This window comes from Hordeum vulgare, chromosome 2H (assembly GCF_904849725.1).
Source record: "Hordeum vulgare subsp. vulgare chromosome 2H, MorexV3_pseudomolecules_assembly, whole genome shotgun sequence".
Lineage (NCBI taxonomy): Eukaryota > Viridiplantae > Streptophyta > Magnoliopsida > Poales > Poaceae > Hordeum > Hordeum vulgare.
Window position 1 is genome coordinate 280,710,759 of NC_058519.1, and position 16,058 is coordinate 280,726,816.

Genomic DNA, 16,058 nt, shown 5'->3' on the forward strand with positions numbered 1-16,058 from the left:
CGTGACCGTTTGTGATGGACTAGTTGGAGCACCCCTGCAGGGTTTAATCTTTCGGAAAGCCGTGCCCGTGGTTATGTGGCAACTTGGAATATTTGTTAACATCCAGTTATAGATAACTTGACCATAATCTAATAAAATTGCCAAACCTGCAGGTCACATGGCAGGGTCCATCCATGTGGAGCGCTGCTATAGCTGCTAAGAGAGACTTCCACAACCCCTTTTTTGCTGAGGTGGTCTTCACTGCATGTTGGAACATCTGGACTGTCAGAAAGGTCAAGGTTTTTAACCAGGAGCAGCCAAGGTTCAGAAAATGGAGATCTGGTTTCATCCATGACATTTCCGTGTTAGCTCATAGGATTAAGGCTAGTTTCAGGGATGATCTCCTTAAATGGATTTCCTTTTTGCCTCCTTGAGGTTTGTAACCATAGCTACTCATCCCCTTTGTACATTCTAACTTCTTCTTGTACATACTACTCTTGTATATGGGAATAAAAGAAAAAAGACTGTGGGGGGGTCCCTACAGTAGCCGGTCAAAAAAAATTGCCAAATGTGTGCGTAACAGTGATTGTCCCCTTCAAAGAACTCTCTTCGATCGGGAACACGGTGGGGTTATGATTGCCGTAAGTAGGTGTTCAGGATCACTTAGTGATCAGCTAATCATCGACCGCTAGAATAGACCACCTTCAATACATGTTCTACGTAAGTTAGCCACCATATATGCTTAGGATGCTGCAACCTCAACACTGAACCTTCCTTACCTAATAACTTGACTAGTTCTGGCACCGAGGTCAGAGATTGTTGAGTCCCCGTGGCTCGTAGATTCCTTCAACACCCCAACAGGTACAGGTACGCCTGACACAGGTGATCCCGACGGCACGCAGCTGGCGTGGCAGTACGATGAGGAGAACGACCTCATGTACGTGAACTATCCAGAAGACTGAGGCGTGGTCGTGATCGTGGGCAAGCATGCAGGGTAGCATAGCCATTTCTCATGTTTTGTAGTCCGTAGCGGAACTACCTTGTCTGAATATTTGCGTGATGTAAAGTCTGATATTCTGTATGAGATGGCAGTTGAATCTATAATTGTCATTCCATTATTATGTATGTGTTATGTTACCGTGTTTGCGAAACGCTTAAATGCGCTTCTTTCCAATTCGGGGCCTCGTTCCCTAAATCGGAAAGGACCGCATCTTAGTCGTTACAAGTTGGTAATCAGAGCCTTACGACCATAGGAGCCTTTGTGTGATCGTACTTGGCCGAGTTGAGTCTAGTAAAATGTTTTGAGTCTTATTTATATCGGAGAGTAGGATTCTTTTTTCTCCTCTTCCATGCTCTGGTGAGGTTCCCGACTTAGGAAATCTTAATTCTACTCCTCTTCTCGCTCAAAAAAATTTAGGATCACGCGGGTATTTTTGAAATCTATATGATTTCGATGTGACGGAGTTCTGTCTTGGTGCCTCCTGTCTGCCTTGATTTCTTCCGGGGAGTTGAGCTCTAGGGGATTCTTGTGCACATCGCCATCATTCATATTTCTGAGTATCTAAGAACGAAGGATGTTCGTAATTGCTTCAATACTAGTAGTGGCGAGATAACCCCGATGTCCCCAGTACTGGTGCAGATTGTTCGAGAGTACTGCCATACTTTGTATCGTTGTGATCACGAGGGTCTGTTGTGGATGAAGGTCCGAGATTCTGGTTATGTGTTGACGGATGTGATGCAGTGGACAGGTTAGTATAGGAGTTGTGTGAATATTACTCCTTGTATTTGTGTACCAGATTGCATGACCAGATATTTCGGGAATTCATAGGTGGGATATCAAGTAGTGACTTATAGGACAATCTTCCTACAGATGCATGATGTGAGGTTGGGATTCGATATTCAGTGGGTTTGTTTGTTCACAGTCGTCTTACAGCGGTTCTCGTTGTGTCTTAAAGAGTCCTTGTAGCTCGCTACGACTCGGGGATACTTCGTAAGTCGTGTGCACTACCTTGCACAGGATGGCTACTGTAAATTCGACCCCGTGCGATCTTATCCACGAAGATATCGGATGAAATCTCGATCATATGTTTGCTCCGAGCAGTTCTAGCTCATACTTGTTTGCAAGTGATCTTAATCAGAATTTTGTCGACCGTCACTTTGAGGAAGCATTCTTACTATTTTGTTCGGGTGCAATTGTTATATTCCTGTTCAGATATTCCTGCCGTTTTTGATTCAGCTATACCTTCAATTTAATTTGTGGGCTAATGTGTTTTCCGTCTTCAGGATGGCTCCACCGACTCATCAGAATCCTGGGCGTGAGGATGTGCCTCCACCACCTCCTCCTCCGAAGAATCCTCCTCCGCCGCCGCCTCCTCCTGCAGAGGCTTGGCAAGCGGTGATGGCTGCTACAAATGCAAACACTGAGATGCTGTTACAGTTGTTGCAAGAGAGGGCTAATTAGCAGCAAGGCAATTTCCAGCATGGTGGCAATCAGTTTGCTAATCTGAGTCAGTTCTTGTCAAATCATCCGAAGAGTTTCACTTCCTGTGACCAGCCGTTTGATGCTGAGGATTGGATCCGTGACATGAACAAGCATTTTGAATGCAGCAATGTTTGTCCTAAGGATTTCGTCAAGTTTGCTACATTCCAGCTGAAGGGGCAAGCATCTATCTGGTGGCAACAGTTGAAGGATTCCAGGGGTGCTAGAGTGATCACTTGGGATGAGTTCTGTAGTGACTTCAGATCCCACTACATTCCGTCCAACTTCGTGGAGGAAATGCGTGAGAAGTTCAGGCGCTTGAAGCAAGGTGGTAACTCCGTGTACAAGTACAACATCGAGTTCCACGAGCTAGCCCGATACGCCTTGTAGGATATCCTTGATCATAAGAGCAAGATTTATCAGTTCAGAGGTGGCTTGAAAGAAGATTTGCAGTTAGCTCTCACTTTGCACGATCCTGAGGAGTTCGATAAGTTCTACAACTTAGCTCTCAGGGTTGAGGCAGCTTTGCTCAGGGTGGAGAATTCTAAGAAGCCCCAGAGATTCCAGCTCCTCTTCCTCTACTCAGGTGGTTCAGAAGCAACAGAAGTTTTGGTTGTCTCCTCCTCCTCGGCACACACAGCAGTTTAAGCATTCTGGTGGCCGTGGTTCTTCCCACCCACCCAACCCAGCCTTCCAGCAGAGATTCCAGCAACAGAAGCAAGGGCCTCCTCAGACACAGTACCGTCAGCCAGTAGATGTTACTTGTCACAAGTGTGGGCAGAAGGGTCACTATGCCAACAAGTGCACTTCTCAGCTCCGTCTGCCGCCTCCTCCTCCAGGAAAACCTCCAAGCAATGCTCTCGTGAAGTTCAGCCCCAGGTCAGCTCGAGCCAACATGGTGAATGAGGTTGAGGCAGAAAACTCGTCAAATGTGATCACGGGTAACCTCCTCGTCAATGATATTCCTGCTAAAGTGTTATTTGATTCTGGTGCATCGCATTCGTTTATCTCAAGGCCATTCTCATTTAAGCATGGGTTCTCAACTCGTGATTTTCCTAAGCCTCTATCAATTGTGTCTCCTCGCAAGATCATGAATTCCCACATGGTGGTTCCAAATGTTTTTGTCAAGATGGGTAGTTATTCTTTTCTGGCATCTCCTATTGTCTTGGGAAATTCCGTCATTGATTTGATCCTTGGTATGGACTGGTTGGCCATGAACAAGGCATCGATTGATTGTGAAAAAAAGAAGTGAAGCTTACTCACTCTTCGAAGGACGTGATTATATTCGTGGCGCACGATGTCACAATCCGTCTGTTCTCTTTGAATGAAAAGGGTGAGATTAATCCTATTTCGCAAGTCCCAGTGGTCTGCGAATATGAAGATGTGTTTCCAGAAAAGCTGTCGGGTATGCCTCTGCACCGAGAAGTTGAATTTGTCATTGAGGTTGAACCAGGTACTGAGCGTGTGTGCAAACGGCCGTACAAATTGGGTCCAGAAGAGTTGAAGGAACTTAAGAGGCAACTTGATGAGCAGGAGCATTTGGGTTTGATCAGACCGAGCTCGTCTCCATGGGGTTGTGGAGTTCTCTTTGTCAAGAAGAAGGATGGCACGGACCGGCTGTGTGTCGATTACCGTCCATTGAACAAGAAGACAATCAGGAACAAGTATCCACTTCCGAACATAACTGAGTTGTTCGAACAGTTGAAAGGGGCTAAGATCTTCTCCAAGCTCGATCTCAGAATGGGCTATCATCAAATTCGCATTCGCAAAGAGGATATTCCGAAGACTGCTTTAAGACTAGTTTTGGCTCGTATGAGTATACGGTCATGTCTTTTGGTCTGGCAAATGCTCCTCCAACATTTTGTCGATTGATGAACTACATATTCTCTCCGTTCAAGAATGATTTCGTCTTGCTGTATCTCAACGATATTCTAGTCTTTTCTGAAACTGAGGAAGAACATGAAGAACATCTCAGATTGGTGCTTGATAAGCTGAGAGAGTACAAATTATATGCCAATTTTTCCAAGTGTGAGTTCTAGTTGAAAGAAGTGGTCTATCTTGGGCACATCATCTCTGCCGGGGGCATCGAAGTTGATCCGTTGAAGGTGCAGGCCATTGTTGAATGGGAGCCTCCGCGGAATGTGAAGCAGGTTCAAATATTTCTCGGTCTTGCAAGCTATTGCAGAAGGTTCGTTGAGAACTTCTCCAAGATTGCTAAGCCGCTCTCAAATCTTCTTCATAAAGGTGTGAAGTATGCTTGGTCTCTAGAGTGTCAGTTGGCCTTCGACACACTCAAAGAGAAGCTCACCTCTACTCCAGTCTTGGTTCCTCCTGATGATTCCAAGCCTTACCAAGTGTTCTGCGACGCCTCTCTTCAAGGTCTTGGTGCAGTTCTGATGCAAGAGAAGAAAGTGGTTGCTTATACCTCCATGCAGTTGAAGCCAGCGGAGAAGAACTATCATGTGCATGATCTTGAGCTAGCAGCTGTGGTACATGCTCTGATGACTTGGAGACACCTCTTGTTGGAACGAAAGGTTGAAGTGTTCACCGATCACAAGAGTCTCAAGTACATCTTCACCCAGCCTAACCTGAATCTCCGGCAGACTCGTTGGGTGGAAATGCTCCAAGATTTTAATACGAGTGTTGAGTACACGCCATGCAAAGCTAATGTCGTGGCAGATGCTTTGAGCAGGAAGGCTTACTGCAACAGTCTCATTCTGAAGCCTCTCCAGCCTGACCTTTGTGAGTCTTTCAGGAAGCTCAACCTTCAGTTAGTACCTCAGGGATTTCTTGCAAATCTTCAGATCTCTCCTACCTTGGAAGATCAGGTCCGAGCAGCACAGCTTCTTGATGCAATGGTGAAGAAAGTCAAGATTGGCGTGGCAAAGAATCTTCCCAAATATAAGTGCTTTAGTGTTGATGCCAAAGACACATTGTTCTTTGAGGATCGTCTTGTCGTTCCGAAAGGTGATCTCAGAAAGGTAATCATGGAAGAAGCTCATAACTCCTTGCTCTCAATACATCCTGGAAGCTCCAAGATGTATTAGGACTTGAAACAGACCTTCTGGTGGACTCGCATGAAGCGTGAGACTGCTCAGTTCGTAAATGAATGTGATGTATGTCGAAGGGTGAAAGCAGAGCATCAACGTCCAGCAGGTCTTTTGCATCCATTTCCCATTCCCGAGTGGAAGTTCGACCATATTGAGATGGATTTCGTCACCGGGTTTCCGAAGTCCAAGAAGGGTAATGATGCCATCTTCATCGTCATCGACAAGTTGAGTAAAGTGGCTCATTTTCTTCCAGTCAAGGAATCCATCTCCGTAGCTCAGCTTGTAGAGTTGTACACTTCCAAGATAGTGTCTTTGCACGGCGTGCCTATGATGATCTCTTTGGATCGCGAAAGTATCTTCACTTCCAAGTTCTGGGACTCTTTCCAATCTGCGATGGGCACGAAGATACGCTTCAGCACAACTTTTCATCCTCAGACTAGTGGTCAAGTGGAGCGAGTCAATCAAGTTCTTGAGGACATGCTGAGAGTGTGTGTTATCTCTTTTGGCATGAAGTGGGAAGATTGCCTGCCTTTCGCTGAGTTCTCGTATAACAACAGTTATCAAGCTAGTTCTGGCAAAGCTCCATTTGAAATTCTCTATGGAAGGAAGTGTCGCACCCCGCTCAACTGGTCCAAGACCGGCGAGCATCAGATTCTTGGGAATGACTTGATAGAAGAACCTGAAGAGATGTGTCAGGTCATTCGAGATAATCTCAGAGCAGCTCAGTCCCGTCAGAAGAGCTATTATGATAGCAAGCATCGTGACATGTCTTATGAGCTTGATTACTTCGTCTATCTCAAGGTGTCCCCTATGAAGGGTACGCATCGCTTTGGCATCAAAGGCAAGCTTGCGCCTCGTTTCGTGGGTCCGTTCAGAATTGTTGGCAAGAGAGGCGACCTTGCGTACCAGCTCGAGCTCCCGTCAAACTTTGCAGATGTGTGTGACGTGTTCCATGTCTCTCAGCTCTGGAGATGCTTCAAGACTCCCGAGCGCACTGTTCATCCTCAAGACGTCAACCTTCAACCCGACCTATCCTATCGTGAGCATCTAGTTGCGGTTCTCGAGGCGATTGAGCACAACACCCGCAACAAGTCTGTCAAATTTCTCAAAGTGCACTCGTCACACCATTCCGATAAAGAGGCTACTTGGGAACGCGAGGATCACCTCCGTTCTGAATTTCCGGAGTCTTTCAGTCTTAGATCTCGGGGCAAGATCTTTTTGTAGTGTGGGAGAGTTTGTAATACCCCAAGAGTGTACCTTGCCTTTTATGGAACCTTTTCTATGTGGGTCCACCTTGTAATTGCAATGAGAGCCCATGCATGTGTTATTTCATGTGTCACCTTGCCATGTCTCCCTTTGCATGCATGCATCACTTTCATTTCATGCCTTGTATTTGTTGTCCTTGTGTTCTTGTGTATGTGGTGTCATGATGTGAACATGTGATGTTGGATATGGGTAAGGATGTGGAGTGGAGTATGTGTTAGTAGGAAGCATGTGGTTTGCTCTAGGTCTTATAACTTCCCCCCCCCCCTCTCTTTTATCTCAAGCCAAGATTCTTTTGCTCCTTCTCTATTTCAAAAGTGTCCATGTTTTAGTATGTATTGTGGTGATTGTGGTATGTGAATTTGCTATTTTGAAAATATGTTTCAAAGGTGAAAATATTCACAAAATAGGTCCAATAAATTCTGTTTTGTAAATATCTAATTGCTCCAAATATTTCTTTTCTATTTTATTCAAATAGGTCATAATTCCTTATGACGAGGGGCATTTTTGTTTTGTTTTTAACCCCAACGGATTTGCCTTTGTTTTAAATCCTTTTCTTTGTTTGTTTTAATTAGTAAAACCCCTCAGGTTTTACTTCTCTTCTATCTGGCGCCAACTAGTGGGCCTCCTCCCACTAGCAGGCCCAGCTCCACTCGCGCGTGGCTTACTCCTGTAGATGCCGTTTCCCCTGCCTCCTTCCTCCGTCAGGCTTATTCCCAAGAGAGAGGCAGAGCGACGGCAGCAGACGCCGTCACGGACGTCGAGGCGCGTCCCTCGCCTCCTCCTCCTCCTTATAAGTTCCCCCCTTGGCGTCCGTGCAGCCTAGGGTTCCTCCCCTTGCGCCGCCACCTCTCTCCCATCTCCTTCTCCCTCTCTGCTCGACAACAGGTAAGGGTATCGACCTCCTCCGCCATGGCCGCGAGCTAACGAGGTCCTCGCCGTCGCGCCCGTACACCTGCGGCCTCCCCAACACCGTGATGACCCACAAGTATAGGGGATCAATTGTAGTCCTTTCGATAAGTAAGAGTGTCGAACCCAACGAGGAGCAGAAGGCTCTGATAAAACGGTTTTCAGCAAGGTAATAACTGCAAGCACTGAAAGTAGCGGTAACAAGTGATGGTGTAGTGAGGTGAAACGTAGCAGGTGAAAAGTAACAAGTAACAAGTAATAGCAACGGTGCAGCAAAGTAGCCCAATCCCTTTTGTAGCAAGGGACAAGCCTGAACAAAGTCTTATAGGAGGAAAAACGCTCCCGAGGACACACGGGAATTTCTGTCATGCTAGTTTCATCATGTTCATATGATTCGCGTTCGTTACTTTGATAGTTTGACATGTGGGTGGACCGGCGCTTGGGTACTGCCCTTACTTGGACAAGTATCCCAATGATTAACCCCTCTCGCAAGCATCCACAACTGCGAAAGAATAATTAAGACAACATCTAACCATAGCATTAAGCTAGTGGATCCAAATCAGCCCCTTACGAAGCAACGCATATACTCGGATTTAAGCTTCTATCACTCTAGCAACCCATCATCTACTTACTACTCCCTAATGCCTTCCTCTAGGCATAAATAAGGGTGAAGTTTTATGTAGTCGACGTTCACATAACACCACTAGAGGAAAAACAACATACAACATATCAAAATACCGAACGAATACCAAATTCACATGACTATTATTAGCATGACTTATCCCATGTCCTCGGGAACAAAAGTAACTACTCACAAAGCATAATCATAATCATGATCAGAGGTGTAATGAGTAGCATCAAGGATCTGAACATAAACTCTTCCACTAAGTAATCCAACTAGCATCAACTACAAAGAGTAATCAACACTACTAGCAACCTTACAAGTACCAATCGGAGTCGCGAGACGGAGATTGGTTACAAGTGATGAACTAGGGTTTGTAGATGAGATGGTGCTGATGAAGATGTTGATGGAGACGAGTCCTCTCCGATGAGAGGAGTGTTGGTGATGATGATGGCGACGATTTCCCCCTCTGGGAGGGAAGTTTCCCCGGCAGGATCGTCCTGCCGGAGCTCTAGATTGGTTTTGCTCAAGTTCCGCCTCATGGCGGCGGAGAATCCACGAAAAAGCTCCGCCCTGATTTTTTTCCGGACGAAACCCTTGATATAGCAGAAGAGGGGGCCCAGTGGGCCACCAGGGTGCCCACAAGCCCTGTTGCCGCGGCCAGGGGGCACGCAGCGGCCACCACGCTTGTGCGCCCCTGGCAGCTCCCCTCTGGCACTTCTTTCGCCCAGTATTTTTTATAAATTCCCAAACAATTCCACGTTGATTTTCAGGACATTTCGAGTTGCGCAGAATAGAGGAATCAGACTTGCTCCTTTTCCAGTCCAGAATTCCAGCTGTCGGTATGCTCCCTCTTCAAATAAACCTTGCAAAATAAGAGAGAAAAGGCATAAGTATGGTACCACAGGGTAAAATAACAGTCCATAAAGCAATAAATATCAACATGAAAGCATGATGCAAAATGAACGTATCAACTCCCCCAAGCGTAGACCTCGCTTGTCTTCAAGCGAAAACCAAGATCCATAAACATGTCCACATGTTTAGGGATGAAGGTGTCGATAAAACATAATACGGACATGAGGGCATCATGATCACACATAGAACAGCAATATATCATAAAGATTCTTATGGGAAAGTAACAATTCCTTCACAAAGCAAAGTATGAATCAAAAACCTTACCGAGAAGTAGCCAACAACAGTCCATAGTCATTGAAGCAATTGCAATTTATCATAACATCAGAAAGAGTCAAATAAGAGCTTGTAAAGCAAATCCACATACTCAATCATCTCTTTTGTTTCCCACAATTGTTACAACTCACGTGGTACTCATGGTATCAAAGTTTCAGTTGGACACAGAGAAAGATAGGGGCTTATAATTTTGCCTCCCAACCATTTACCTCAAGGGTAAAGTCAATAATAATAAAGCATGAGTACTCATCTCCAAGTTGATATATGAATATAGATCTTTCCCTAGCATATGACGTTCACCCAGATGAAGCCGGAATAGGGAATTGGTGTTGATCACCAAGAGTTTCACAAGGACAAAAGAAAAGGTACAAGATAGGCCCTTCGCAGAGGGAAGCAGAGGTTGTCATGCGCTTTTGAGGTTTGGATGCGTGTCCTCTTAGTGCGGAGGAACGTCACTTTATATTGCCTCATGTGATAAAGAACTTTATTATGCAGTCTGTCGCTTTTATGTCTTCCTCAACACAGGTTCGTATAAAGCTTATTTTCCACACACTAATAGATCATACATATTAGAGAGCAATTTTTATTGCTTGCACCGATGACAACTTACTTGAGGGATCTTATTCAATCCATAGGTAGGTATGGTGGACACTCATGGCACAAATAGTATCTCTACTTGGTGCGGGAGTTTTGGCTAATATGAGGTGGAAGCAATCGTCACATGCTAAAGGATCTCTAATCATATAACATTGTTTGGAATCAAGCAAACACAATTCATTATGTTGTCTTCCTTGTCCAACATCTACTTCTAAGCATGTAATAGTTTGGTGAGTGCTCACAATTGTAAAAAGTGTCTAAGATGATATATTTATATGTGAACCTCTATTTCTTTATTACTTCTTATTAATTGCAACAATGACTGGGGTCTATGTTGGTCTATTCTCAACAAGTTTCAATCATCATACTTGTTATATCTGAAGCTATCACTTTCCATAAGATCATCTCATGATCTTTCATGCTATCGTTCTTTTCATACTTTTGATCACGGCACAAAACAAAGCCCTTGACTAAGATACTCTTTATTATATAGCTCGCAAGCTCGAATACATCGGGGGAGACACAAAGCAAAAGACTCAAACTAAACACTAAAGACTTATTCAACTAAGAGAAGAAATAAAAACTGAAAAGGAAAGAACTAAAACAAAGGTAAAAGCAAAAGTTGTAAAGGTGATACTATACCAGGGCAACTCCCCCAAGCTTGGCAAAAGCCAAGGGGGTTGCCCATACCAATGCTCAGTTGTCTTCCTTTGGTGGTGGTGGAGGATTTGCAACATGAGTCTGATCCTTCGTCTTCCAAGGCATAGGTGCTCCATCATGGTAGGATGAACGAGTCGCCGGAATCCTCAAATCTGCAGCCAACCGTATTGATTTAAATCTATAGTCATACTCACAGTTTTGGTTCTGCAGGTCATAGATCTGGCCCTGGAGTTGATCAACCCTGTCATAGAGCCTGGAGAGGTGCTTCCCAATGTCAATGGCATCCAACTTGTGCTTGTTGGTGAACTCTGTGATCATCATGTGGTTGGCGTTGAGTCCACGCTCCACCATCCCTTGGCACTTGAAGACTTGTTGCTCCATTGCTTCGAGCCTCGTCTCCATGCTTTTGGTCTTCTTAGGCCCCTCAACATCACAGATGCGCAACATCCCCTCACTCATCTTGATAGATTGAGGGTGCTACAACACTTCCGCGAGGTAAGGATTGATAACCTTCTCAAGGACCTTGTCCTTCAGAGCTTTTGGGGACGCCATAGCAGTCTAGATCTGCAGCAGAAACAGGCTCAAAATGAAAACACAGGAAAACTATGTGATACGGAGATCAAAACCCTCGGGCGTATATATAATGATTTCTTTCTGGACCAGAAGGACTGCTCCACAAGAAAACGTAGTCCGGGAGGCACACGAGGTGCCCACAAGCCCTGTCGCCGCGACCAGGGGGGAGGTCGCGGCAACCAAGCTCGTGGCTGCCTCGTGCGCTCTCTGGACCGCTTTTTATTTTTCTAATTTTCCATAAATTCCAAAACGGAGAAAAATTCCAACTGGAAAAGTTTTGGAGTCCAATTACTTACCGAACACATACCTCTTCGTTTTCAGAGTCTGAAACAGGCTGATAAACATCCCTTATGTACTCCTCTGGAGTTATGATATTGATGATATTGCTCTCAACATTTATGGGAGTACCAGAGATATAATGCTTGATTCTTTGCCCATTTACCACTCTAGGAAAATTACCTTCTATGTTATTGATTTTGATGGCACCTGAATGATATACTTCCTCGACAACGTAGGGACCTTCCCATTTAGAGAGAAGTTTTCCTGCGAAGAATCTTAAGCGAGAATTGTATAGCAGGACATAATCACCTACATTGAACTCACGTTTTTGTATTCTTTTATCGTGCCATCTCTTAACCTTTTCCTTGAACAACTTGGCATTCTCATATGCCTGGGCCCTCCATTCATCTAATGAGCTGATATCAAACAACCGCTTCTCACTAGCAAGTTTGAAATCAAAGTTGAGCTCTTTGATTGCCCAATAAGCTTTGTGTTCTAGCTCAAGAGGTAAATGACAGGCCTTACCGTAAACCATTTTACACGACGACATGCCCATGGGATTCTTATAAGCAGTCCTATAAGCCCATAGTGCATCGTCAAGTTTGCTAGACCAATTCTTTCGAGATCTATTAACAGTCTTTTGCAAGATCAATTTGATCTCCCTATTACTCAACTCCACTTGACCACTAGACTGAGGATGATAAGGAGATGCAACTCTATGGTCGACATCATACTTAGCGAGCATCTTGCGGAAAACACCATGAATGAAGTGTGAACCGCCGTCAGTCATCAGATATCTAGGAACTCCAAATCTTGGGAAAATGACTTCTTTAAGCATCTTAATAGAGGTGTGGTGATCAGCATTTCTAGTGGGGATAGCTTCTACCCACTTAGTGACGTAATCAACAGCAACTAAGATGTGAGTATACCCATTGGAACTCGGGAAGGGTCCCATATAATCAAAGCCCCAGACATCAAATGGTTCAATGACAAGCGAATAGTTCATAGGCATTTCCTGACGTTTACTGATGTTCCCTATTCTTTGGCATTCGTTACAAGAAAAGACAAACTTACGGGAATCCTTGAAGAGAGTGGGCCAATAGAAACCTGATTGCAATACCTTATGAGCAGTTCTATCTCCAGCATGGTGTCCTCCGTAGGCTTCGGAATGAAACTTCTGTAGGATCTGTCCCTGTTCATGTTCAGGCACACAACATCTAATAACACCATCTACTCCTTCCTTCTAAAGGTGAGGACCATCCCAAAAGTAGTGTCTCAAATCAAAGAAGAATTTCTTCTTTTGCTGGTAGGTCAACTGGGTGGTATGTATTTGGCTACGATATAGTTTGCGTAATCAGCATACCACGGTGCACTATGTCAAGTACGGATGACATTCAATTGCTCATCAGGAAAGCTGTCATCAATAGGTCGTGGGTCATCAAGGACATTCTCTAGCCTGGACAAGTTATCTGCTACAGGGTTATCAGCATCCTTTCGGTCAACTACGTGCAAATCAAATTCTTGTAGCAGGAGAACCCATCTGATTAGGCTAGGTTTAGCGTCCTTCTTCTCCATAAGGTACTTAATAGCAGCATGATCAGAGTGAATAATGACTTTGGAGTCAACTATATAAGACCTAAACTTTTCACATGCAAATACGACTGCTAAAAATTCCCTCTTCGTAGTAGCATAGTTTCTTTGGGCAGTGTCTAGAGTTTTACTAGCGTAGTGAATGACATTCAACTTCTTGTCAACTCTTTGTCCTAGAACAGCACCAACAGCATAATCACTAGCATCGCACATGATTTCAAAGGGCAAGTTCCAATCAGGTGGTTGAACAATAGGTGCGGTTATCAAGGCCCTCTTAAGTATTTCGAAAGCTTCCTCACAATCCTCATCAAAAACAAAAGGAACTTCCTTATGCAAGAGGTTGGTAAGAGGCCTAGAAATCTTAGAGAAGTCTTTAATGAACCTTCTATAGAAACCAGCATGACCTAGGAAACTTCGTATACCTCTGATATCTGTGGGGCAAGGCATTTTCTCAATTGCATCAACCTTAGCCTTATCAACTTCAATGCCTTTCTCAGAGATTTTGTGTCCTAAGACAATGCCTTCATTAACCATGAAGTGGCACTTCTCCCAGTTCAAGACGAGGTTGGTATCTTTGCATCTCTGTAAGACTCGATCAAGGTTGTTGAGGCAATCGTCAAAGGAAGAACCGTAAACGGAGAAATCATCCATGAAAACCTCAACAATCTTTTCACAAAAGTCAGAGAATATAGCCATCATACATCTTTGAAAGGTGGCACGTGCATTGCACAAGCCAAAAGGTGTACGTCTATAAGCAAAGGTACCGAAGGGGCAGGTGAAAGTGGTTTTCTCCTGATATGATTGTGCAACAGGTATTTGCGAGAAACCTGAATAACCGTCTAGAAAGCAGAAGTGTGTGTGTTTAGATAGCCTTTCTAGCATTTGGTCGATAAACGACAAAGGATAATGGTCTTTCCTGGTTGCCTTGTTCAGTTTCCAGAAGTCTATCACCATCCTATAGCCAGTAATAATCCTCTGTGGGATTAGTTCATTCTTATCATTAGGAACGACGGTGATACCTCCCTTCTTGGGTACGCAATGTATTGGACTTACCCAATCACTATGAGCAACATGATAAATGATTCCTACTTCCAGAAGTTTTAATATTTATTTTCTCATGACCTCTTTCATCCTAGGATTTAATATCCGTTGATGATCAGCAACTGGCTTAGAATCATGATCGGTTTTAATCTTGTGCTGACATAGAGTGGGACTAATACCCTTAAGATCATCAAGAGTATATCCAATAGCAGCACGGTGCTTCCTCAAAGTTTTTAATAACTTCTCTTCGTGATTCGAGAGGTGTGCACCAATAATAACAGGATATATCTCTTTCTCATCAAGATAGGCATACTTAAGTGTATCTGGTAACTGTTTTAGCTCAAACACAGGATCACCCTTTGGTGGGGGAGGATCCCCAAGCAGTTCAACATGCAGATTATTCTTAAGAATAGGATATTGTTCTAAAACAAATTTATCTATCTCATCTCTTTCATCCATATGCATATCATTTTCATGCTCAAGTAGATATTGCTCTAAAGGATCCGTAGGAGGCACGGCAATAGAGGCAAGAGCAATGATTTCATCCCTCCCAGACGACTCTTTTTCATGGGGTTGTCTTCCAAACTTGGAGAAGTTAAATTCATGAGACACACCCTTGAAACTAACAGTGACAATATGTTTAACGCAATCAATATGAGCATTGACAGTGTTGAGAAAGGGTCTACCAAATATGATGGGACAAAAGCTATCTTGTGCAGTAGCAAGGACGAGGAAATCAGTAGGATACTTCGTCTTACCACAAAGGACTTCTACGTCTCTCACAATTTCCACAGGGCAAATAGTGTCTCTATTAGCTAGCGTAATAGTGACATCAATGGGTTCTAACTCAGCAGGTGCAATCTCATCTTTGATTTCATCATAAAGTGACCGGGGTATTGCACTAACACTAGCACCCATATCACATAAACCATGATAACAGTGATCTCCTATCTTGACAAAAACAACGGGCAGGCCAACTACAGGTCCGTATTTGTCTTTCGTGTGAGGTTTAGCAATTCTAGCGGAGTCCTCACAGAATTTGATAACATGCCCGTCTATGTCTTCGGCTAAGAGATCTTTGATAATAGCAACACTAGGTTCAACTCTAATTTCCTCAGGGGGTGCAAGTGGTCTAATGGAACCCCTACGTATCACAGTTGGAGCTTTAGAATAATCCTTTTTCCTAGCAGGGTAAGGTGGTTTCTCAGTGTAGGCACAAGGAACAATAGGATCATTATAGGCAATGACTTTCTCTTCAACTAGATTGGGTTTAACTATGTTGATTTCTACGGGAGGATGATACTTAAACCACTTCTCTTTGGGCAGATCAACATGAGCAGCAAAAGATTCACATAGAGAAGCTACTGTCTCAGAGTCAAGTCCATACTTAGCGCCAAAATCTCTGGAAGTGTTTGTTTCAACAAAAGATTTAACGCAATCAAACTGGAAATTCATACCTGACTCCTTACCTTCTTCAAGCTCCCAATCTTCAGAGTTACGTTTGATTCTTTCCAATAAATTCCACTTGTGGTCAATATCCTTCTTCATAAAAGAGCCGGTACAAGAAGTGTCAAGCATGGTACGATCTTCATGAGAAAGCCGAGCATAAAAGTTTTGAGTGATAATTTCTCTCGAGAGCTCATGATTGGGGCATGAATATAGCATTGATTTAAGCCTCCCCCAAGCTTGAGCTATGCTTTCCCTATCACGAGGCCAAAAGTTATAAATATAATTCTGATCACGATGTACTAAATGCATAGGATAAAACTTTTGATGAAATTCCAATTTCAACCGATTGTAGTCCCATGATCCAGTATCATCACATAGC